The following is a 25,920-nucleotide window of genomic DNA, read 5'->3' on the forward strand; positions in this document are numbered from 1 at the left end:
TTTAGAGTTTTCTATATATAAGATCATGTCATTGGCAAACAAAAACAATTTTCCTTCTTCCTTTCTGATTTGGATGCCTTTTATTTCTTTTTCTTTCATAATTGATCTGGCTAGGATTTCCAGTACTATGTTAAATAGAAGTGGTGAAAGTTGGCATTTTTGTCTTGTTCCTTAGAGGAAAAGCCTTCAGCTTTTTACCATGGACTATGATGTTAATTTGTCATATATGACCTTTATTATGTTAAGATACATTCCTTCTATACCTAATTTGTTGAGAGTTTTTGAGAAGGTTTAGAATTTTGTCAAATGCTGTTTTGCATCTATTGAGATGACCATATGACTTTTATCTTTCATTTTGTTAATGTGGTGTATCACATTTATTGATTTGCATATGTTGAACCATTCTTGCATTCCAGGGATGAATCCCACTTGATCATGATGTATGATCCTTTTAATGTGCTGCTGAATTTGGTTTGCTAGTATTTATTGATGATTTTTTCATCTGTGTTCATCAGAGGTATTGGCCTGTTATTTTATTTTCTGAGTTTAGAAGTATTCTCTTCTGTTTTTTTGGAGGAATTTGAGAAAGATTCATATTAATTCTTCCTTAAATGTTTGGTAGAATTCACTGGTAAAGCCATCAGGTCTTGGGCTTTTCTCACTGGGAAGTTTCTGATTATTGATTCACTCTCTTTACTCATTATTGGTCTGCTCAGATTTTCTCTTTCTTCTTGATTAAGTCTTGATAGGTTGTATTTCTAGGAATTTATCCATTTCTTCTAGGATATCTAGTTGGCATATAAATGTTTTTAGTAGTCTCTTATGATCCTTTGTTTTTCTGTGATATCATTATAATGCCTCTTTTTTCATTTATAATTTTATTTATTTAAGTCTTCTTTCTTTTTTTCTTAGTCTAGCTAAATATTTGTCAATTTTATCTTTTAAAAAAAACCCAGCTCTTAGTTTCATTCATCTTTTCTATTGTTTTTCTAGTCTCTGTTTATTTCTGCTTTGATCTTTATTATTTCCTTCCTTCTGCTAACTTTGGGCTTAGTTTGTTCTTCTTTTCCCAGTTCCTTGAGGTATAAAATTAGGTTGTTTTAGATCTTTTTTTTTTTTGATTTACTTATTTACTTATTATTTATTTTTGGCTGCATTGGGTCTTTGTTGCTGCACACAGGCTTTCTCTAGTTGCGGCGAGTGGGGGCTACTCTTTGTTGCAGTGAGAAGACTTCTTATTGCGGTGGCTTCTCGTTGTGGAGCATGAGCTTCAGTAGCTGTGGCACACAGGCTCAGTAGTTGTGGCTTGCAGGCTGTAGAGTGCAGGCTCAGTAGTTGTGGCGCACAGGCTTAGTTGCTCCGCGGCATGTAGGATCTTCCCAGACCAGGGTTCGAACCTGTGCCCCTGCATTGGCAGGCAGATTCTTAACCACTGCACTACCAGGGAAGCTGAGATCTTTCTTAATGTAAGCATTGTTGCTGAAACTTCCCTCTTAGAACTACTTTTGATGCATCCCATAAGTTTTGGTATGTTGTGTTTTCATTTTCATTTGTCTCAAGATATTTTTTATTTCCCTTTTGAATCTAATTTTCCAATTTTATTCCTGTTATTGGTTTTTAGCTTGATACTGTTGTGGTTGGAAAAGATACTTGATATGATTTTAGTCTTCTTAAATTTGTTAAGACTTGTCTTGTGGCCTAACATGTGATCTATCCTAGAGAATGTTCCACGTGCATTTGAAAAAGAATGTGTATTCTGCTGCTGTTGGATGGAAAGTTCTCTGTGTGTCTGTTAGGTCCTTTGGATCTGTAGTGTTGTTCAAGTCTGCTGTTTCCATATTGTTGATCTGTCTTGGATGATCTGTCCATTGTTGGAAGTGGGGTATTGAAGTGCCCTGCTAATTTTGTACCGCTGGCTATTTCTTTCCTCAATTTTGTTATCAGCTTTATATGTTTAGGTGCTCCAATGTTGGGTGTGTATATAATCAAAATTAATATGTCCTTTTTGATTTGACTCCTTTACCATTATGTAATGATCTTCTTTGTCTCTTGTGACAGTTTTTTAATTAAGGTCTATTTTGTGTGATGTACTTTAGCCACCCCTGATCTCTTTTGGTTACCATTTGCTTGGACTATCTTTTTCCATCACTGCACTTTCAGCCTATGTGTCCTTGAAGCTAAAGTGTTTCTCTCGTAGGCAGCATATTGTTGGATCTTGTTTTTTAAGCTGTTCAGTAACTCTCTGTCTTTTTTTTTTTTTTTTTTTTTTGCGGTATGCGGGCCTCTCACTGTTGTGGCCTCTCCCGTTGCAGAGCACAGGCTCTGGATGCGCAGGCCCAGCTGCCATGGCTCACGGGCCTAGCCGCTCCGCGGCATGTGGGATCTTCCTGGACCAGGGCACGAACCCATGTCTCCTGCATCAGCAGGCAGACTCTCAACCACTGCGCCACCAGGGAAGCCCACTCTCTGTCTTTTGATTGGAGAATTTAATCCATTTACATTTAAAGTAATTATTGGTGCTATTTCTATTGCCGTTTTGTTTATTGCCTTCTGACCATTTTGTAGTTCTGTTGTTCCTTTCTTCCTCTCTCCCTGTCTTCCTTTGTGATTTGATTTTTTTTTATAGTGGTATCTTTGATTTCTTTATCTTTTGTGTATTTACTATAGTTTTTATCTTTGTTGTTACCATAAGACTTACATCAAACATCTTATAGTAAAATAGTCTCTTTTAAGCTGATAACCACTTAACATTGACCACATACAAAAACTACACTCTAACTTTTACTTCACCCATGTTTTTTTGTTATTGGTATCACAATTTACATCTTTTATGTGTTGGGTATCCTTTAACACATTATTGTAGCCATAGTTATTTTTAATACTTTTGTCTTTTAAGTTACATATCAGAGTTAAAAGTGATTTACATACCACCATTCCAGTATTAGAATATTCTGAATTTGACAATATTCTTACCTTTACAGTAAGATTTTTACTTTCATATGTTTTCGTGTTGTTAGTGTTCTTTCATTTCAACTTGAAGAACTCTTTTTAGCATTTCTTCTAAGGCATGTCTAGTATATTGAACTCCCACAGCTTTCGTTTGTCTGGGAAAGTCTTTATTTCTCCTTCATTTCTGAAGGGTAAACTCTTTCTAGATATAGTATTCTTGGTTGGCAGGGGTTGTTTTTCTTTCAGCACTTTGAATATATCATCGTCTCTTGGCCTAACAGAAATCTGCTGTTAGTCTTGTAGGGATTCCCTTGACTGTGATGAGTTGCTTTTCTCTTGCTGCTTTCAGAATTCTCTTTGTCTTTGACTTTTGATAATTTGATTATATTGTATCTCAGTGAAGATCTCTGTATATATAATTTCTTTGGGGTTCTTTGGGTTTCATGGATCTGGATGTTGTTTGCTTCTCCAGATTAGGGAAGTTTTCTATCATCATTTCCTTAAATAAATAATGCCATAGTTTCTTTCTCTTCCTGCCCATTTCTCCTCTGGGACTCCCATAATGTATGTATTGGTTAGTTTATGGTTTCCCATTGGCTTTCATCACACTTCTTCATTCTTTTCTCTTTTCGTTCCACTGACAAATTTCAAATGACCTGTCTTCAAGCTCAGTGATTCTTTCTTCTGCTTGATCAAGTCTGATCTTGAAGTTCTCTGTGGAATTTTTCAGTTCAGTCATTGTGTTCTTCAGCTTCAGAATTTCTATTTAGTTCTTTTTTATGATGTCTGTTTCTCTGTTGAACTTCTCATTTTGTTCATGTGTTGTTTTTCTTGTTTCATTTTGTTATCTAATTGCATTTCTTGTAGCTCACTGAACTTCTTCTGTGATTATTTTGAATTCTTTGTCAGGCAGTTTGTAGATCTCCATTTCTTTAGTATCAGTTACAAGTACTTTATTGTTCCTTTGATGGTGTCATGTTTCCCTGTTTATTCATGCCCTTAGCCTTGCATTGCCGTCTGTTTTTATAAACTGGCTTCAGCTTGGAAAGCTTTTCACCAGTCGACCTGGCCAGAAATTCTGGGCAGGCTATCTGATGAGGTCTGTGGGTCAGCTTGCTGCTGGAGTCCTCAGGCGAGCTGGCTTTGTGCCTGGGTCAGCAGATTAGTGGGCCTGGCACCTGAGTCCGCTGGGGTGTGTCTGAATCCTGGGTCCATAGGGGCCAGTCTGCCACTGGAGTGAGCCTGGGTCTGTGATCATAGGCCTGGGTCCTAGGTCCATGCAAGCCAGTCTGGAGCTGGTGGCCATGGAGGTTTGCCTGGCACTAGGGCCAGCTTGGAGCCTGGGGCCCCGAGGGCTGGACTGGAGCCAGGGGCTGCAGGGATAGGTTTAGTGCTGGAGTTTGTGGTGAAATTGGGTGTTTACTTCACTCTCCTTCCCCCATCGGAGGGTATTTCCCTCTGTACTATGCTACCCAGGCTTGATGGTGAAGGGTGATGCAGGTCATCCTTCCTATTCTGGTCTTCAGTGAGTCTTTTCTTATTTCTGTGCTTCACCCAGGTGCTGTAATCTCTCACCTGGAATCCTTAGCTATTGTGAAAGTACTTTAATGTGTGGATAATTTTTCAAATTGATGTTTCTGTGAGGATAGTTTTTCACATTGATGTTTCATGCTGAAAAATCCTATTCTGCCAACCTGCTGATATCACTGAGGAATTTTTTCTTTATATTTAAAGTCTAATAGTTTTACTAGGATATGCCTTAGAGTTGACTGTTGCAGGGCAATTTCCCAGGTACCTAGTAGCCTCTTTTGATATGTAATTCAGGCCTTCTTTTATTTCTGGAAAGTTTTATTGGATTATAGTTTTAAATTTTAGTTCTGTTTCATTACTTTTTTTTTTCAGGGGCTCCAAATATCTGTATGTTAGATCTTGTTTGCCTCCCTTCTTTTTCAGCCATTTTCTCTCTGATCCCTTTTACTTTAATTTCATTTTTATTCTCTTCGCTGTTTTGCTTCCTTTCTTCAGTGCCCTTTGTTAAATTTTCATTTAACAAAAGAGAATGTATTCATTTAACAAAAGAGAATGTATTCTCTTTTGATCACCTGAAATTTAAGTAGTCCTTAGGTCAGATATCATTTTGTCTTTCTCTTCTATTTCTGTCCTGAGTTCAGCTTTTGTTTCATTTCTGCCTGGTTTGGTCCATTTCTGTTCTTAGTTTTTGAACTTCTGATTAAAAATAATTTTTCATATACTCAAATGCTTATTTAATAATATTCAGTTTGGAGTGTTGTGTTAAAGTTTCCTTTGTGATTTTTTTTTGAGTGCATTTTCATTAGCTAAAATGTTTGATCCTCTTTTTTTGTTTTCTTCTGATAGTAGTTTTGTACGATTGTAAGTTGCTTTTATGTATTCATTGTGTGGCTAGTGTTGGAAGTTTGGTTTGATTTATAAGATTACTAGCTTGAGGACACTTTTATCTGTAAACATATGAAGTGCAGTCTCTTCAAAGGATGCCTTTTGTTTGAGGAGATCAGTAGGAATAGGATTTGTACGCCTGTCAATTGTTTTGAGCTCTCATTTGTGTTACAGGAGTGCAGATTTCCTCCTGTCTCTTTCCTCCTTCACCATCCATTCACTAAAAGACATCTCTCCGTTCCCTTTTACCCATTTCTTCCCTAGAAGTGATGCCTTTTTGAGATTGCCACTTGGGTCCCACAGACTTAAGTAATTCCCTTCTCTGTCGTTAGTCTAATCAACAAAGTGTTTTTCTCAGTGCTTTTGTACCTAGGGTGGACTGCCTCTTCCTGGGGGAATTTTTACCTCAAATTTCAGCCCTCTGTTCCTCTCTTCTTGCTAACATGCCATTTTTCCAGACTCTCACTTTCCATAAAGATTTGCAGTAGAGGCTCAAGACATGGCTCTGCTGGAATTTGGTGTTTATAGTTCTACTTACATGTGATTTGAGTCTGTAGTTGTCTATATCTTTTAGTTGTGCTGAGGGTTTAGGTTTTGTATAGGTTTATTTGTTATTGATGGTCAATAAAAATTTTTGGAGCTTGTATAGTATTCATTATGTAGACATTGTGATTTTTAATCAATGCTGTATTTGTTGAATAAAGTTTGCAAATAACTGTATCTGTAGCTAAATCTATACACAGTTGTGACTAGTCTCTATAGATAAATTTATAGAAATGTGTCAAAGGTCATATCGTATTTTAAGACTTTTACTAACGCATACTTCCCATTGCCCTTCAGAAAACCTCCAAGCATTTATTGAGTTTGTGCCAGGTGACAAGCACTGTACTGACTAAGCACCGAGAATACAAATATCAGCAGACCCCATCCTGTTCTCAAGCCAAGGACACAAGCATGAAGCAGAGTGTGACAAAAGTTTTGCCCAAAGGATAAGTTCAAAGGGGTATGGGAGCACAGAAGGAGAGATGACAATGCTTTTTGGAACCCTTTTCCACTGGAAGCAAATTCACCTCTGTCTTCACAGAATAATTCCTCAACTTTCTTACCTTAATGGAAACCTCATTCTCCGTAAGGACAGCACTTCCCTTGCTGCTTCTCAGTTCACTCTTCCACCTGCCCATTCCCTCTCCTAGCTCTCTTCCTATGGCTTAGGTCACCTGCACTTGTCCTTAGATTCTTTCACGGGCTCTTCTTTCTCTCTGTGTCCCTCAAATATTGGTGTACTTGGGCTTTGGTCCTTAGCCTTCTTCTTCTTCCCTGTGCAGTTTCCCTCTTTGACCTCACCACACCTTCCCCATAGCTTCATTGGCTCCCACATATTCTCTTCTGGGCCACACCAGCCTTCTGAGTTTCCAACTCAGCTGCCCAGATGAACATTGCCACTTGGCTCCTTTATGCACACCACAAACTCAAGATGTATAAAGTTTAAGTCATCATTTTATCTCAGACCTGCTTTTTCTCTTATTCTCTGGATCTGTTAGTGGCATTCCCAGTTTCTACTAGTTGCCTAATGAGAGACCTAGAGGTAAGCTATGACTCCCCCGCTTCTTTGCCTTTTTCACCATTTATCCCCCCCACACCCTTCTCTCTCTCACACTTGCTCTCTTTTCCTTGAAGGAACATTGTTTCTTTGCCTTTCCATGTTTTTATTCTCTCTGTGCTCTCATGTCTTCCTCTGAAATCTCTCTACTCCTCCTTCTTTTCCTCCTTGCCTTTTCTTCCTCCCCTCTATTTTTCCTGCCTCTTCAGTTTTGCTCATTTTCTCCATTTCTTTTTCCACTTTCGTCCTAATCTGTTCCGCCTGCATTTCCTGTTCTCAGACTCTCCTCAGCCCTCATTGCCCAGGTATGGTCATGCCTCTACTCTTCTTCCTTTAGAGAATTTGAGTTAGGATGAGACAGCTTGAGGCCAGAGTACCATTTCTAAAGCCTGAAGCAGGGAGAATGGTGTGGACAAAGTATCAAATACTTCTAGACTAGAAGCCAGCTCACTGTTTTCTCTCTTTCCCTTGTCTTCTGGGCATACATGGGTTTCCAAATGACAGCTCTGGAGTGCTTTGAAAGCCACAGACAGTTAAAACATTGGTGCAGGAAACACCTTCAGAAAGACTCCAATCTGATAAAAGAGACCTAAATGATTAGGAATGAGGGCTTTAACGGAATATCAATCAGTGAGCGTCAACTAATCTTGGTGTATGTAATGGTGGCTCTTTTTCATAGCCTTCATAGTTGTAACCTTGAGGTGTATGACTAACAATTCCAGGAGGCAGTTGAGTTGAATAAAGAATGTTTTGAACTCCTAAGTTATTCTGTTAATGACAGCTTCTCAGAAAGGAATCAAGTCTATAAATAATGGCAAATTAGCACCTTAAATAGACTGTTAGGAATCAAATAGACAGTTTGTTCTTATGATAGATTTTTGGAGCTGGAATGTATTATTTCTTTATTGACTTATAAGAAAAGAGGAAAAGTAAAGAGTATGTGACGATATAAGGCAGGAATAATCTTTCTACATGTATATATGTTTAATATATGTTGTTTAATTTTTTATTAAGTAAATAGAGTAGCTTTTGAAGGGACATTGGGGATATGTTGTTCTACCCTTCTGCAGTGATTAAAATGGTTACTGCTTCCACGGAATGAGCAGACACTCAAAATCATTTTTTACTTAATTTATACTTACATATAATTATATAATTACATATTACATGTAGTTACATATATGTGGGTATATATTTTATATCTATAACATGTACATTATATGTGCTTATACATATAGTTATATATAATTACAGATAGTTATGTAATTATACAATTTGTGTGATTGTGTAATTACACATATTAATTATACAAGTTTTTATATATTTTACACAAAATGTATTAAAATATAATTTTATATTGAAAATATGGTTCTGATGAAAGGTTCTGTGTTTATTGATACATTAAAATTACCCCCAAACTGAGTGACTTAAAATCACAAACATTTCCTCTCTCATAGTCTCTGTGCGTCTGCAATTCAGAAGCAGCTTAGCCGGGAGGTCCTAGCTCAGCCTCTCGTGGTTGTAGTCAGATGCCAGCCAGGACGGCAGTCAGCTGAAGACTGGACTGGAGCAGAAGGATGTGCTTCTGAGATAACTCACTCTCATGGCTATTGGCAGGGGACCTCAGTTCCTCACCACTTGGTCCTCTCCACACAGGGCTGCTGGAAAGTCCCTTATGAAACGGCAGCTAGTGTCCCCCAGAGTGGATGATCTAAGAGAGAGGGCAAAGAGGAAGCCACAGTGCTTTTTATGATCTAGTCCCTAACATCACACACTATTACTCCTACCTTTTTCTTTTTGTTCAAAGCAAGGCACTAAGTCCATCCCACACTCAAGGGGAGGAAAAGTAGGCTACCTCTTAAAGGGAGGAGTATCAAAGAATTTGTGGGCATATTTTAAAACCATCCACGGGCTTGTTTTGCTTGATTTTCTCCTTCCTATAGTTGGAGGTAGTATAGCTTAGTGGTTAAGAGCATGGACTCCGAAGCCAGACTGCCTGGGTTTGGTTCTGCTTCTACCACTTACTCATTGTGTGATTTAGCGCAAGTTACTTACCTTCTCTGGACCCCAGTTCCCTTCATCTATACAATGAGAAAAATAGGGACTTTTCTGGTGGTCCAGTGGTTAAGACTCCACGCTTTCACTGCTGAGGGCCTGGTTCAATCCCTGATCGGGGAGCTAAGATCCTGCATGCTGTACACGGCGGCCAAAAAAAAAAAAAAAAAAGAAAGAGAAAAATAATAGCACCTATCTCATAGGAGTTGTGAGAAGTAAATTAGTTAATATAAGTAAAGGATGTAGAACCATGGTTGATGCATAGAGTACTCTCAATTAATAGTAGATTTTTGTATTATTGTTGTAGGTTGAGCAACAGCATAGCCTAATTGTTTCTCCCTTTACTTCTATATAGTTTAAAGTAAATCATGGTCTAACAGATAGCACCTAATACAGAGTTTCTGGTCATCTTGGCAGGTACTTCAGGGATACATGGTAGGAGCAAAATAAGCTGGTGACACTCGGTGTAGATTCCACCTGTAGTAGAATAGCCTGTGAGAGATTTAGCTTCATAATGACACACCATGAGGAAATGGTATCCCTCTCCACTCTGAAACTCTAACCTCAAAAGGGGTTTCTCCTAAACTTTACAGGAACCTGCTCTGGGATATGGGATCTGTGTTGATTATTCTTAGGGTTCATTCACACATTCAGCCCGTAAATATTTATTAAACTTCTTTGGAGTTCAAAACAAAGTGATTCTTCATAGTACTTTGTTTACTGTGAAGAATCAAGTAAAATACTATTTTCTAGCTCTCTAGAGTTTATCTCCTTTCATATAACATTTTCCTCTTAGATCTGTGGGTGATTTGCTTAGAGTATGGTGCTTATGGGTAGAGTTTTTCCTTAAAATAATCTGTGCAGGGGGAATAGGGTAATCACATTTCCAACACTTAAAGAAAAATGATTCATTTAAGGGCAATGAACTATTTATGATAGTTAAATGTTGCAGTAAATACTGCAGTTATATCTGGTAGATCTTGACCTGGCAAGCCACATTCTTGGCTCCAGGAAAATGTTTTTAAAAGATGCTCATGAATACCACATGTCATAATTGCAAAAGAGAGCAGATTTTTTGCTTTTGTTTTTAGACATAAAATATTTGTGATTTTGTTTTGAGATATGAAATCTGGTTTATAGATGATTTAGGAAATTGTTAACCAGAAGAAAATATTACACCAAACTTTCACCATCTTTCTTACAGGTGCCATTAGTCTTCATGACTGGAAAGTGTAATTGGAATAGCTTCTTTTTAAAAGTGTTACCTTGTCCTGCACTCTGATATACTTTGACTTCTTAAGTCTACTCAAATTCCCTTCAGATTTTTGGTCCATTTTCTCAACTGCAAAAGAAAGAGTATATAAGTAGGATTGCATTTGGCTATACGTGCCAGAATTCTGACTACTGTGCGTTAGCCAAATAGGAGTTTCTTTTTCACGTATAACAAGAAATCTGTCTTTCTGCTCTACCGTTCACGGCAGTGTGTCACTTTTGTCTTGGTGCGTGTGGTCCTGTAGTTATAATGTGGCTGTGATGAGTTATGTGGTGTCATGTCACATTACAGGCAGAAAGTGGCTGCACAGCAAGGCTTTCCAGAAACTGTTTATTTTTCATTGGTCAGAACTGTGCCACATGGCTTCTTCCAACTGCAGGGGATTCCAAAGAAGCTAGTGTTTTAGCAGGGTACACTGCTATTCCATATAAGAGCAGTACTCTGTTAGTAAGGAAGAGAGGAAAATGCACACTGAATAATCAACCAGTAGTGGTTGCCACAAAGGATTTGAATGGTTGCTCAAGTCTTGAGCCAGTAGAGCAATGCATGAGTCCATCCACTTGGCAACAGAATATAGTGATATTAGAGTACTTGATGTGAATAATTAATCTGCCTTATATTTTTAAAGTTGGATTTGAAAAGCAAAAACATAGATTGGTTTACTTCTAGACAATATGTATGGTCATAAATCTCAGTACCCCTAAGTAATATATGTGATCATACATCTCAGTAATGACTTTATATATGATCAACTCCTCCCAGCAAAGTCTTTATTAGAATAGGGGGTATCTGAATAAATAAACTCTTCCAAAAGCTGTTTGCAACTTAGATTTTTGATTACGTGTGATTTTTTTTTTTGCTAAAATAATTGTAAATCAGTTGTGTGTGGAAACAATTATACATTGTTTTGATTGAACTTCTACCCATTTTTATTCTTAACAGAATTTGTAATATGGTGGCTATTAAATCATGTTGTGGTGATTTTTTTTTTAAGTGAAAAGGCCTTATTTCTAAAATAACCTTATTTCTATATAAAAGTGAAACATGCACATTATTTTTAAAATCAGCTAATACTGAAAGACATAAAGAGGAAAGTAAAAATCAATTTAATCTAACTACCCAGAAATAGTTATCATTACCTTTTAGATATATATTTTAATGCATATAAAGTATTTGTTTTTTAGGATAATGTATTTTAGGTGTTTAAGTAATATATTTAGGAATTATTTGTGAACACAGTTCAGTGTAAATAAGTATATTAACTGATATATCTCTTGACATAAAAATTTGGAAGGCTTCGAATAAATAATTTCATTTCAAACCTGAAAAGGTAAATGGAAGTGACTGTTTAATTTTCATTATTCATAGCTAAAAGTTTTTAAAGTAATGTTTCTGGAAAAGCTTGACATTAATAAATCCTTACTAATTTTGACTTATAACAAGAAATAAAAGGTTTTGCTCTGAGCCTAGGATTTCCTTATACCTCCTTAAGTCCATTTATTTATTTGAGGGATTCACAGTTGAAATATATTCAGAATAATAGCAGATGATTGATATGAAAATAGAAATTTTTTTTACAATGACCCTTTAAAGTTCTGTGTAGGTTGGGCCTTTTTGTACCTGAACATTCATTTGCCTATCATTTTCAAGCTGTAGATATATTCCACCTCTCTAGTTAAATTTAGCTGAGGAATTGTTAGGTTCAGGTTATAATTGCTCTTTCTCTTCTCTTCACTTTCCCAGCCTCTGCAGTACTTTGACAAGCTTGACTCCTCCTGCAAGTAGCGTTTTCAGTGTGTGTCTTTTATGCGCTGTCAACAGGCTCTTTCCATGTTCTGCTGGCCTCCTACTCAGTGAATGCCACCCCCGCCTCCACCCCCGCATTAGTGCAGGAATGGGAAATAGAGCTGGGCAGAGTCATTGTACTTTTAACATCTACTGTATGAACAGCCCTCAGTATGCCCTTTCTTTTATCCTTCTTAGATCTCTTGCTTACAGTAAGAGTCAAGTTGCCTGCAAATGGTTCTTAGTGCCTTGATTATGGGCTCAAGGTTCAAATATCTGGGCTTTCCTACAAGTATGGGTAACAGAGTGAAAACACTATGTTTCCCACCTTAACATTATTTATTGGACAAATAACATTATAAATATAACAAGGGAATTCATTTTAATGTAAAGGAAAAAATGCCCTAAATTCTGCAAGTCTAGTCAGCAATTTTGTTTTTCTGTGTTTCCTTCCAGGCCTGGTCTACGTGCATATACGGTTTTTACATTATTAAAATCAGAGTGGCTACCGTTGGATTGCTGTTTTTCCCTTTAATATAACCATTTTCCATTTTTTTACATAATCTCTATAGTGATACTTAAATGAGTTTATTTTTCAAATAGGTAATTCATTAAAGGGTATACAGTGAAAAGTGAGCCCCTGTCCCACCCTGGCTCTCCACTTATCCAGTTCCCTTCCCCCTTTCCCAAACTGCTTTCCTTAGGTTCTTGTGACATAACAAGATATATATATTCTTTTTTTTCAAGCTTGATTTTTTTCCCTTTACCAGTTTTCAGAATAATGTGTTGGTTTCCCAGAATCCTCTAAAGAAAACCAGTAAAAGTTTGTGGGGTTTTTTCCCATATACAATATTTTTTATTCTTTAAAAGGGTTCAGGGTTTGGCTTTAAATCAGGCAGCAACACTTCTCATCAGTCTAACAGCTCTGTCACCATGTCAGACTGGCTTCAACTAGCAATACTTCATTAAACCCAAAAGGAAAAAGTTTCAATTTTGAGGAAAAAATCCCGTTCTGAGAACAATTGACATTAGTCTGTAAGTTAAAACAAAATGAGGGGTAGCATTTCATGTTGCTTTATACACCGTTGTCCTCATACAGAACCAGAGATGTCATTTTCCTGACTCAGGCAGGCACTGATACTAATGGACGCGCACATGCATGTTCATATACACGTGCACGCGCACACACACACTCCTTCCTCCATACAACACAAATCAGAGCGTGTCAAAGGGACAGTGAAGGTCTTTGCTTCTTATTTTATCATCATGAACTCATGAATTTTAACATATCCGGTGTGATTCAGTCCATTGTATTTCTTCTTTTTAATGCTCAAATTGGCCATCTTTGGCCAGTGGGAGCATCTTCAGATTGTCTTCCGAGTCCTTTATGATAGAACCTCAGTCACCTTTTTAGTGTCCTTACTTTCTGATATGACAGGGTGTTTCACGTTTATCTTGTATTCACTGATATTTTTAAATTACAAAATATCTCATTGAATTAGATGTATTGTCATGCCTCCCAGTGGAAAATGTTTAGATTGCCCCCATTTTTTAATATTAATTTTTCAACCAATATCTGTTGATATGTGAACTTTTTAGTCTTTGGATTATGCCTTTTGCATACATTTTCACATGTAGTTACTAATTCAAAGAGTATGAAGATTCTTTTAACAAAAATATTGCAAAATTGGGACTTCACTGGTGGCCCAGTGGTTAGGACACTGTGCTTCCACTGCAGGGGGTGCTGGTTTGATCCCTGGTCTGGGAACTAAGATCCCACATGCTGCAGGGCAGGGCAGGGCCAAAAAAAAAAAAGCCAAATTGAATTGCAAAGGATTATTTTTAATATTCACTAAGTTAATCATAAAAAATCATAGGTTACTCTTGTTTCTTACTTTTTTTGCTAATTATGAAATTGTATATACTTCCATGTTTGTTTATTATGTTTTTTATTATGTGAATTATCTACTATGCCCTTTGCTTATTTGTCCATTAAGGTCTTGATTTTTTAAAAGACAAAAACAATTGTGTCTTTATATGCTTCGAATGTTAACCTTTTGTCGTATTGGTTGCTAATACTTTAATTCTCTTATAGCTACATATTGACCAATAATTAACCTTCTTTGTGAATAACCACCAAATTTTAAACATAAATTTGTTTAATATTAATTTGTTGTATTCAACTATCATGTAAGCTTGGCAAGTCTCTTTACCTCTTCACACCTCAGTTTCCTCATCTATCAAGAACTGAGTCGAACTTGATCTCTTAGATCCTTTCCAACTCTGACAGCCAAGATTTTCTTAGCTAAACATCACCATACTTAAATAACCCTTATGGTTACTTGCTCTTTTAAATAAAGAATCTTTCCCAAGAAAGCCTTCTTTCACAACCTTCTAGTAAAGTTAAACTTCATCTTCAATCTTCCTTCCCTACTCACAGGGTTTGGTAGAACTCTGAGAAAAAACATGGTTTAGCAGAAGTGTATTTCTTGGTTTGCTTAAGTGAAATCCCGTGATTGTTGGTTTTTTCAAGTAGTAAGGAAATGATTATACTCTCAAACTTGACATTAAATCTTCTGTTATTTCCAGTAAGTGACAATCAGATTGGGTTCAGCCTTTTGAAAAAGCTTTACATAATAGAATTTTCATAAGTATATTAAGACAAAACTTGGTAAGTGTAAAAATAGAGGTACTAATAAATCTTTTCTTTTTTTAAGAAAAGCTTATGATGTCGTTTTGCTGGTGAAATATATATGAACTATCCCTATTTCGAGGCTGCACTTAACAGTCTGATCTAAAACACCTACAGCTCTATGAACAGTAAAACTAATCAGGTGGCAATTTGCTATTGGAATGCTAACTATAATACAGAGGTTTGAGTGAGGTTCCATGACTTATAATTGACTTGTTGTGTCCTCTTTGAGAATGGCTTCTAATATTTTTATGTTTTCATCTTTTTCAAAATGTGTCACCCTTTTATAATATGTTATCTTCAGAATGGTTGGAAATGTGTCATTTTTTTAATGTTTATATTTTGCTCTCATTCAGAGATTAGACTTCCAGTAACTTTGTTAAAAAATGGAGACCCCAAAAGTAAACAAACAAATGAAAGAAAGCCTCTGGATATTTGATAAAACCCTCCAGAGCTCATTTCCTTCAGAGGCCTCTGGATCTCTTAAAGCCAGTTTATTGTTACTTTTTACATGTAAGAACCTCAGTTAACTGGAAGAGCAAGCTAGTGGCAGACACTCTGAGAGCCAACTATCTGAAACAGGAAACAGTGAAAGCAAACAGAAAAGTGTATAGAGGACATCCAGTAAACTTGAAACTACTACTGTAGTCAAAGCCATTTTACGTATAAGTACATGCTCAAACCGAGCCCCTGGACTACCCTGGCAGTCGAGGGGTTAAGATTGCACGCTTCCAATGCAGGGGGCGTGGGTTTGATCCCTGGTCAGGGAACTAAGATCCGCAGGCCCAGTGGCGTGGCCAAAAAAAAAACACAAAACAAAAATGAGCCCCTTGGTTCTGTTTTTTTCATGTACACTGAAATTACACTTGGATTGTTTTCTCTCATTACATTAGTCATAAAGGAGCTCTAAGCCAAGTTTGTGTTCTGCCCCAAGCAAGTGTACAGGCCTTCACCACATCCATTTAGGTATTGATTTCTCCCATGGTTTCAAGAGATTTTTTCTATCCCTTTTTCCATGCACTCAACTTCCTACCTTATATTTTTATTATGTATCATAGTGCTTTTCCAGCTTTTCTCAAGTCTGCCTAATATCTGTGAGGAGTATACTTCCTCTCCAGGGGTTTGAGAGTAAAGACCAGATAACTTGCCATAAATATGAAACACTTGAAGTCCCCTTCTTTATGTTTTAATGTAAAAATGGATTCCCCCCCCCCCGAATTTCAGGGAAAATTAATGAACCATGAAGATGCATTATATATATCCTGTGGCTTTGTCTTCTAAAGTGGAATTGCTTATGTAGAGGTAAAATTCCAATGAAAAACACCTGAAATTGTTCATACACCAGTACAACTTAGTATCGACTCTCAGTGAGTCCAGCACAGGCACTTTTCCCTCCAGTGTTGCAAGTGTTTACTTTTCCTTCATTTGAATGCCGGATAAAATAATTGGCTCGCATTTAGGGCCTCATTAGATGAATATTATATTATCTTTGTACAGTAAAATCACAATCAACATGGCCAGGAGACCCGAGACCACCACTCACTCCGGTGCACACATTCACACTGAAATGCTGGGTAAAGTTGCCCGCATGAATGTATTTTTCTATCTTATTTTCTTTTGGTTGAGTTCATACTGTTGAGTTTGAGTAAGTTGACTGCTAGTAGCATGTCGCTGGATTGGACCCTAAAGCACATATTTGGGGTATACATGCCCCAGTGTGAGAAGCACCTCTGTATTTAAAGTTTTGTCACATAAAGGGAAAAGATTTCATTCGAACTACACGGTTTTTCCCAATGCTAGACACATGAAGTATCATTGTACCTGATTTCTTATGCTTCTCCTTTATATCCATTTCAATTTGGTAAAAAATAAGCACTTAGTAACATTATCCTTTTAACACAAAATGTAATGCCATCTTACAGTTTAGTATGTCTTTTCGAAATGCCAATCTCAAATAAATCCAGAGGTTATCATATAAATACCATAATTTTGCTGTTGATTTCAGTGTAAGACACAAATTTCTTTTGTCAGAGCTCAATAAAGTAAGTGTGGTTATGATAAATATATTGAAAATTGCTTTCTGGGGGGGTCAGGTGCTGCAAGCCCAAGAGGCATGGCCAGTTTTCTATGTTCTGGAAAAAAAGAAAAGAAAATTGATCTTCTGTCAGTCCTTCTTTAAAAAACAAAAACAAAAGAAGCCAGTAATCTTCTTCCTTGAATTTCATACTCCCACTTTTCTCTTCATTTTGGCCAGAAATACTTTGTTTCCCTAAGAATAGCTTGTACTCTAAGAGAAAATATTTAAGAAAATTCCTATTTAAGATTGGAATTAATTCAATTCCAGAATTATCTTTTGCTGATGCCAGATGTTTCATTTCTTGTTAAGAATGATGATTTTTAATTTAAATTTTTAACTCATGTTTTTTATGAGTTCAAACAATGTGTAAAGGTACATAAAGTTTTAAAAAAATTGTACCAGTAGTGCTAATCGTCATTTATATTAGATAAACATCATCCCAGGGAGCATTCTTTTCACATATATATTAATATAAGGAAGAAAAAGTAGATGGATAGAAAAATCAAGTTATGGGCTTCCCTGGTGGCGCAGTGGTTGAGAGTCCGCCTGCCGATGCAGGGGACACGGGTTCGTGCCCCGGTCCGGGAAGATCCCACGTGCCGCGGAGCGGCTGGGCCCGTGAGCCATGGCCGCTGAGCCTGCGCGTCCGGAGCCTGTGCTCCGCAACGGGAGAGGCCACAACAGTGAGAGGCCCGCGTACCGCAAAAAAAAAAAAAAAAAAAAAAAACAACAACAACAACAAAAAAAAGTAAAATCAAGTTATATAGCTCATGCTATACATGCTGTTTTTCATTAAAATTATTGAGTTTATAAAAAAGAATATGGTGTAAAACCTTTAACCATGAGAGATACATTATTTACTAAAAGGCCCCTTAAAGTTTAACAAAAAGATTATGAAAAATTTAGATTAGAATTACATTTAGCAATATTTTAGGCAATATCTCTTAATTCTTCCATCTCTTCTTCCCTGACTCCATTTTTAAATTGTTACTAATTTAATAATATTATAAATTATAAGCATTTACACTCTGTTCTATAACCATAATTACCATAATTGTTTTGTCTTAGTGTTATATATGAATGGATTCATTGCCTACTATGGGCCCTTTTGCCATGACTTCTCCATTCCTGAGTTCTTTATTTTGATTTGTATCTTGTTTGGCTGAATTTCTGACAGCATGTGTTTCTCGGGGTCAGTCACATAGGCATTATGTGCCAAGTTCATTCACGTTTAGTGACGTCTACCTTTTGCCATTACACTAGAATGACATCTTGTCTGGGTGTAATATTCTTGAACATACTTTCTTTCCCTCAGACCTTTGTAGTGTTGCTTCATTGTCTTTTGACATTGAATGTTGCTGTGGAGAAGTCTGAAGCCAGGCTGATTTTCTTGCCACTTTGTAGGTAACTTGCTTTTTTTCCTGGATCCCAAAGTATTGTTTTTTTAACCAAGAAAGTTCTTGGTTTTACTTATTCACTATCAGTTGTTTTCTGAGATACAGTGTATTCTTTCAATACAGATTTAGTTCTTTCATTTCTTGGATTACACCCAAATACATTAAATACATTAATGTACTTAAATACATTAAATACATTTTCTGTTCCATATATTGGGTTTTCTACTTTGGGGATAACAATTATTCTTGTGTTGGATGGTCTTTGTCTTCTGTAATTATTATCTTCCTTCCAGTTGCTTTAATCTTTGACTTTTCCCTTAAATGCAATGCAAGCTTTATTTTATTTATTCTTGATTTAATTTTTTTTTTTTCTTTTTGGCTTAAAACAGCACCTCTTTATTAGCTCATAGTTCTATAGGTCAGAAGTCTGAGTGGGCTCAGCTGTGTTTTCTGCTTAGGATTTCACAAAGCCAAAATCAAGGTATCAGCTGGGCTGGGTTCTTATCTGGAGACTCTAGGGAAAAATCTGCTTCTAAGCTGTTGGCAGATTTCAGTTCCTTGTGGTTATAGTGCTGAGGTCCCGTTTCCTTGCTGATTCTTGGCCTGAGGTTGCTCTCAGCAATTGAATGCTGCTCTCCAGTCTTTGCACATGGCCTCTCCATCTTAAAAGCCAGCAGTGGTGCCTCAGATCCTTCTTGTGCTTCGAATCTATCTGAATTCTCCTCCTGCCGTCAATGCATGCTTTATTTTTGTTTTTTTCTTGCATTATGTTCATATGGTTGCCATGTCTTTTCGTCTTGCTAAAGGGCAAGCAGCCCTGTCCAGCCATTTTATTTGCTGTGTTACTGAATCCTCCCTGACTGCATTTCCACAGTATTTAAGATTCAGTTGTCTTCCCCTCTAAGCTACAGTTTAAGGATGAAGGTTTTCCTGATTTATGTATTTTTCTACATGCTGAGGGCATGGTGGTAGGGCTTAGGAGAGTACACAGATATTGAAACATAAAGCCTCAGTAATTAAAACAGTGTATGCATGTATTGATATAGAAAGATCATCAGGATATTTTTAAAAGAAGAAAAGACTGTCATTGTGGAAAAAATTGGAAAAAGAGTGTGTATAAATGTATCTTTATACATTGACTTACATATTTGCTGTTGTATACCTAAAATATATCTCTGGAATGATAGACAAAAAATTAATTGGTTGCCTGTAGGAAAGGCACCTGAGTGGTAGTAGGATGGAACTGGGAGGGAGACTTTTCTCTGTGTATCTTTTTATACTTTAAAAGCTTTGAACAGTGTGAACGAGTTACTTATTTAAAAACAGGTGAGCTCTTCCTTCTCTTCTGAGATTTAATCGCTTCATCCTGGGATTCTTCAACCCTGTAGAAAGTATATCCTGTCCTCATAGGGAACTTTGTACCAGTCTTCCAACTCTGGGGGGTCTGAAAGGCTTAGTTAGCATCTGTGAGGTGGCTCCCAGTTAGTTACTTCCCCATCACTTTCCAGCCTCCACATCTGTTACACTCCAGTCAGAAATTGGTGTTTCTCTCCCAATCTAGTCCTGTTAGTGAAAATTCTTGCGATTTTGTTGATTCACCAATATCACTTTTTGGGAGTTGGGAACAAAGCAGGAGGTGTGCAATAATCCTTTCTTGGCTAGCACTTTTTAAAATATATGGCATAAAGTTGTACCCCATTCCTTTCTGGTTGCTGCTAGTGATTTTTGTTGTTGTTATTTAATGTTTATTACTTTTAGTTCGTGGATTTGGAATTTCGGTAGGGAGATTCTGATTTCAATTTCCATCATTTAGTTGAATTTCTGGCCCCAACTTTGTGTGTCCTTTCTTGCTTTGGTAGTGGGCTCCGTCTGAACACTATGCTACTCTGCTCCCAGCCTGTGTTGCCTTTCCTGTACTTAACTTTCAACTGGTCTTGGTCATATGTCGCCAGTCTCCCAATCCCACTACCCTGGCCCATGTGAGGGCTGCACCAGGCAGGGAGGATTTCTAGCGCTGCTCAGCTTTGCAGGGCTCAACTGTTTGGAGAGTCCTCAGAGCACCCTGGTTCTGGAGAAACAAGAACCTGATTGCCGAATCCCCTTTATACAGCTTTTGCTTGTTATGTGCACTCACACAAGTGCCTGTGCTGCTTTTATCTGCCAGTGTTTTGCTTCAAAAGTTCACTGCCTTTTCAACATAAATTCTCATAATTGTTTCTCAATTTATAACCTTGCCTTGCCAAAGATTCACACTGCTGACAGAGATATCTTTCTGAAACCAAGAAGCACTCATGCCATTTTCCAGTTTATAAATGTTTAGTAGCCTCACATCAACTTCAGGGAAAACGTGCTAAAAATAAAAGCTATCCCAAAGTAAATCAGTTATAGCCTGAGAGTGTAAGTTCACAAGGGCAGGGGCATTTCCTTCACTGTTGTAACCCTAGCATGAAGAACAGTACCTGGCACGGAGCAGGTACTCCAAAAATGTTTGTTGAATTAAATTAACAAATAATAGATATCTAGTAATCATTTTGAATGAATTTTGATCTAGTAATAGCTTACTGATAAGATTGCAGAATCTCTCCGTCATTTGGAAACAACCAATTGAAGCAGTCAACAATAAAAAAAATGTGCGGTTTGGGTAGTTTGAACATGCTGTTAATGAACATTGTATTCAAATAAAGGGTAATGGTATAACAAATGTTAACACAGTGGGATTGACTGTAAGAAGTCTAGAAAAGAAAGAGGATCTGGTCTGTCTTATCTGTCTGTATTCCTCATTCCACAAGGATTTGTGGTAACTTAAACACAAAATATAGTACTGTAGTATGCTTCATATTTGGCTAGAAACTTTCTGACTACCAAGTTGAAAAGGGCAACTGAGTTATATAATTCTTATCATTGGAGAGGAATGATGAGAGGAGAGGAGAGGAGCAAACACTTCTTAACATTAAGTTTTTAAACAGACTTCCCACTTGAGGCTTTATAGAAGGGGTATTGAGTGATAGGGTGGATATTACACTGCATACCATTCCTACAGCAGATAAGGTAATAATTTTTTAACCAGTTCTTATGAAACCGACCTGATGATAACAATAAACCCAACTCAGTGATGTCAGTTCTTTTCAGAGCTAAAGTAATATGTTTCATCTGTGTGGCCCTCTATTGTTTGTCTGGCTTGAATCCAAGGATAAACTTGGAGCTCCTGGACTTCATATGATCTTCCCTATGAAAGGGTTCGTTCCTCCCACTGGCCTTTTTTACTGATCTCTTAGAGGAGGCATTTTGAGATTGGGCTGTCAGGTGAGGGCCAGCAGTGCTAATTGCTGGGTGACTGGTTGAGGTAGGTTCATATGCTGTAGAAGCTAAGTGAGAGTTGGTATGGATGGCATCACTTGGAAGAGATTCAGGTGCCTAAGTAGGTAGATTCCCTGGATAGGGAATGCAGAAGCACCTGCAGGCAAAGCCAGAAACATCTCTGCATCTGCATCAAATTAGAAAGCATCGATCGGCTTTTTATTCTCTAACTTAATAAGATTTAAATTCACTTCTGGGGCTGTGCTAAAGCAGGCACTCTTTTATGCTGCTGGCGGGAGTGTATATTGATACAAACTTTTTGGAAAGCAATTTGGCGGTATATTTCAGGAGCTTTGAAGGCATTCATGCCATTTGACCTAGCAATTATACCTCTGGGAACTGTCCCAAGGAAATAATCCTTTTTTAACAAAAGGGTCTAAAGGGGCTTCCCTGGTGGCGCAGTGGTTGAGAGTCCGCCTGCCGATGCAGGGGACACGGGTTCGTGCCCCGGTCCGGGAAGATCCCACATGCCGCGGAGCGGCTGGACCTGTGAGCCATGGCCGGTGAGTCTGCGCGTCCGGAGCCTGTGCTCCGCAACGGCAGAGGCAACAGTGACAGGCCCGCGTACCGCAAAAAAAAAAAAAAAAAAAAAAGGTCTAAGCCTCAAAAAATTTTAAGTGTTATTTGTAATACTGCATTACTTCATTTATAGTGTCAAGAAATTGGAGCAATTTAAATGTCTCACAGAAGGAGAATAGGTAAGCAAACATATTCAACTCAAAGGAATATTATGAATCAAGTTAAAATTTTTGAAGAATATGTTTGTTGTAAGATAGAAAATTTCTTAAAATGTTAAATGAGAAAAGCAAGCCACAAAGAGTATAAACAATAGAAGTTGAACTGTATGTAAAAATATACTTAGAAGAAAAGACTGATGGGAAATTTACCAGAAAAGTAAATCTTTGTTTTTGGTTACCAAAACTTACTTTTAAGGAAAAAATCAGATAATTTTTGTTTAGCACTTTTGAAAGGGAAACATATATAAATATTCATGTCTCCTAGAAAAGGGAGCTTTATAGTAGAGAAGGGATAATTAATAAAGCTGTATATAACTGAATTGTGATATTCATCTTCAGATCTCCCAAATGCCTCTGTTTAAAGTCACACTTACAAAGCATTCTGATTTTGACAGCAGAAAAAAGCACCCCTAGATGAGGGTCTCTAAAATCCCAGACATTTAGTAATTACAAAGGCTGTGCCTTTATTACAAGTGAATAAATTGACATTTTGGTTTAATAACTGGGATTTGACTAATGAGTCAGTCTCCCAAGAGCCTAGTTCTTGCTCGTGAGTGGCATAAAATTAGATTTTTGAACTTGGAAATCTGAGGTCCAGATCCTGGACTTTTTTTTTTTTTTTTTTTTTTTTTTGCAGTACGCGGGCCTCTCACTGTTGTGTCCTCTCCCGTTGCGGAGCACAGGCTCCAGACGCGCAGACTCAGCGGCCATGGCTCACAGGCCCAGCCGCTCCGCGGCATGTGGGATCTTCCCGGACCGGGGCACAAACCCACGTCCCCTGCATCGGCAGGCGGACTCTAAACCACTGCGCCACCAGGGAAGCCCCCAGATCCTGGACTTTTTTGATCCCTACCCAAATATAGCAGCAACCCTGGAGCACTGCTCAGACCGTTAGCAGTCTAGCCCATTGTTTCAGTGGTAAAAAAAGAAAGAGCAGAAATAAAAGGAAAAAAAAATCATGTTTTTATGTGATGAGCTGGCCTTTGAGTTAAAAAAAAAAAGCTAGAAAGAGTGGTGATCTTTCCTTGAGTGGCAAGTGCTTAATAACTCATTTAGGAAAACTTTTTGTTTGTCAATCTTTTTTAGTTTTTCTTATTTGAAATGCGATCTGGCTAAGTATATACACTTAATGTTTGACTCACTAATTAGCCTCTTTGGCAGTATTACATATTATATCATCAGGCTCTGTACTTCATTCGTACATATTTTTAAATAAAAGGTTTATTCACGTATCATTCAATTCATTCATTTTGAATGTGCAGTTCAGTATTTACAGTTATGCAACCATCACAATAATCAATTTTAGAACATTTTCATCACCCCGAAAAGAAACCCTGTACCTATTGGCAGTCACTCTCCATTTTCTTCCTAACTTTCCAGTCCCAGGTCACCACTAATCTACTTTCTGTCTCTATAATTTTGCCTACTCTGGACATTTCATGTAAATTGAATCATACAACATGTAATCTTTTGTAACTGGCTTCCTCGCTCAGCATAATGCTTTAAGGTTCATTAATATTGTAGCATGTATCATTACTTCATTTCCTTTTATTTATTATTTATTACTTTTTATTTATTTTATTTCTAATGTCCCATTATATGGCTTTGCCACATTTTATTTATCCATTCATCTGTTGATGGACATTTTTAATATTTCCACTTTTTGGCTAATATGAATACCACCACAAACATTCATGTACAAGTTTTTCTGTGGGCATATGTTTTCATTTCTCTTGGGTATATATATTCCTAGGAGTGGAATTGCTGGGTCATAGGGTAATTCTGTATTTAACATTTTGAGGCAGACTGTTTTCTAGAGTGTCTGCACCATTTTCTAATCCAATCAGCAATGCATGAGTGTTCCAGCTTCTCCACATCTCCACTTGTTATCATCTGTCTTTTTAATGATAGTGGGCGTGAAGTGTATCTCATTATGATTTGAATTTGCATTTCCCTAATGATGCTGAGCACCTTTTCATGTGCTTATTGACCATTTGCATATTTTCTTTGGAAAAATGTCTATTCAAATTCTTTGACATTTTTAGATGGGGTAGTTTTTTTTATTGTTGAATTATGAGTTCTTTATATATTTTGTATATATTTCCTTATTATATACATTTGTAGATATTTTCTCCTACCTGGGGGTTTTCTTTTCACTTTCTTGATGGTGTCCTTTGAAGCACATAAGTTTTTAATTTTGATAAAGCCCTTTTTTTTTTCTTGTGCTTTTGGTGTAATATCTAATAAACCATTGCCTAATCCAAGGTCACAAAATTTACATCTATGTAAATAACTCTATTCCAAGAATTTTATAATTTTACCTCTTACATTTAGGTCTTTGATCCATCTTGAGTAACTTTTTATATATGGTGTAAGAAAGTATCCCAGCTCCATTCTTTGGCATGTAGATATCCAATTGTCCCAGCACCATTTGTTGAAAAATAAATATTTTTCCATTGACTTGTCTTGGCACCCTTGTTGAAAATCAAGTGACTGTAAATGTGAGGGTTTATTTCTGGACTCTCAGTTCTATTCCATTGATTTATATGTCCGTACATTTATATTTTTCTTTTATTCATTCTACAAAGGTTTATTGAGCATCTTTATATGCCAAGCATTGTGCTTGACATGTCCATTTTACTTGCTTTTGAGAACCAAATCCTACCTCTTAAAAGCCCAGATCTTCTTTAAAACTCATTCTAAGATATAATTTTCTTTCATAGCCAAACCTATAGAGCTTTATATGATTTGCACATGGTCTTTTGGCAAGTTGTAGTTTGTCCAACTATATAAATGTCTAGAAGTCTGAGTGTATTTTAGAGGGCTCAGAAGAATGAAAATTGATCAGGGATAGTCCACTGAATGTATTGAAGATGAGGTTAGTTTTAAAGCGGAAGAAGAATTTACAACCCGTGATGAGGGGTTCCTGGCAGGTGTGGAGCTGCCCACGTGCAACTTGACAGGTCCGGAAAGTTGTCAAGTCTAGTTGCTGGGAGCAGTAAGACCAGTGAGGAATGGTGGAGAGGCTACTGGACTGCATACCCATAATTCTGCTTCCAGATTTTATTTTTGTAGCAGTTCCTTTCCAGTGTAAAGTTAACAAAGATAGGAGAATGTTTTCAGATAATGACTTATTGCTGGGTTTAAGATGAATTAAAGGAGGGAAGAATTTTATATAATGGTGGTGGCTGGTCTCTAGATTGTGGTTGTAGGAACTGAAGGGAGAAGCCAAAGAAATGTAAACTTAGCAGAACTTGATGATTATCTGAAATAACTAAACATGATTCCAGTGTTATAACTTGAGAACATTGTGAAGATAATTGTACCAATGCTTACTGTTAAGAACAAAGTAAGAAGAAATGGTATATAAACTTTGATTTTGTCCACTTGTTGGCAGAATCTTCAAGTGGGTTATAAAAGATGCCAATTTAACCATTAGATAGTATATCATATCAAGTCTGATATCCAGGAGCTTCCAATATTCCAGTGACACAAATACCATTGATTTTCCTTCCATAGTTGCCTGTTCATTTTTGAAATGCGTATTGTAAAAGGAACTTTCAATGTCTAATTTTAAAGGTTA

At 37.1% G+C, this 25,920-nt stretch overlaps 1 protein-coding gene across 2 annotated transcripts in view; it reads left to right on the top strand.

Annotated features, from left to right (window-relative positions):
• Nucleotides 1-25,920, top strand: part of HACD2 (3-hydroxyacyl-CoA dehydratase 2) — a 93,112-nt gene that overhangs the window by 35,251 nt on the left and 31,941 nt on the right. The window lies entirely within an intron of this gene.

The sequence above is a fragment of the Stenella coeruleoalba genome, assembly GCF_951394435.1.
Source record: "Stenella coeruleoalba genome assembly, chromosome: 5".
Classification (NCBI taxonomy): domain Eukaryota; kingdom Metazoa; phylum Chordata; class Mammalia; order Artiodactyla; family Delphinidae; genus Stenella; species Stenella coeruleoalba.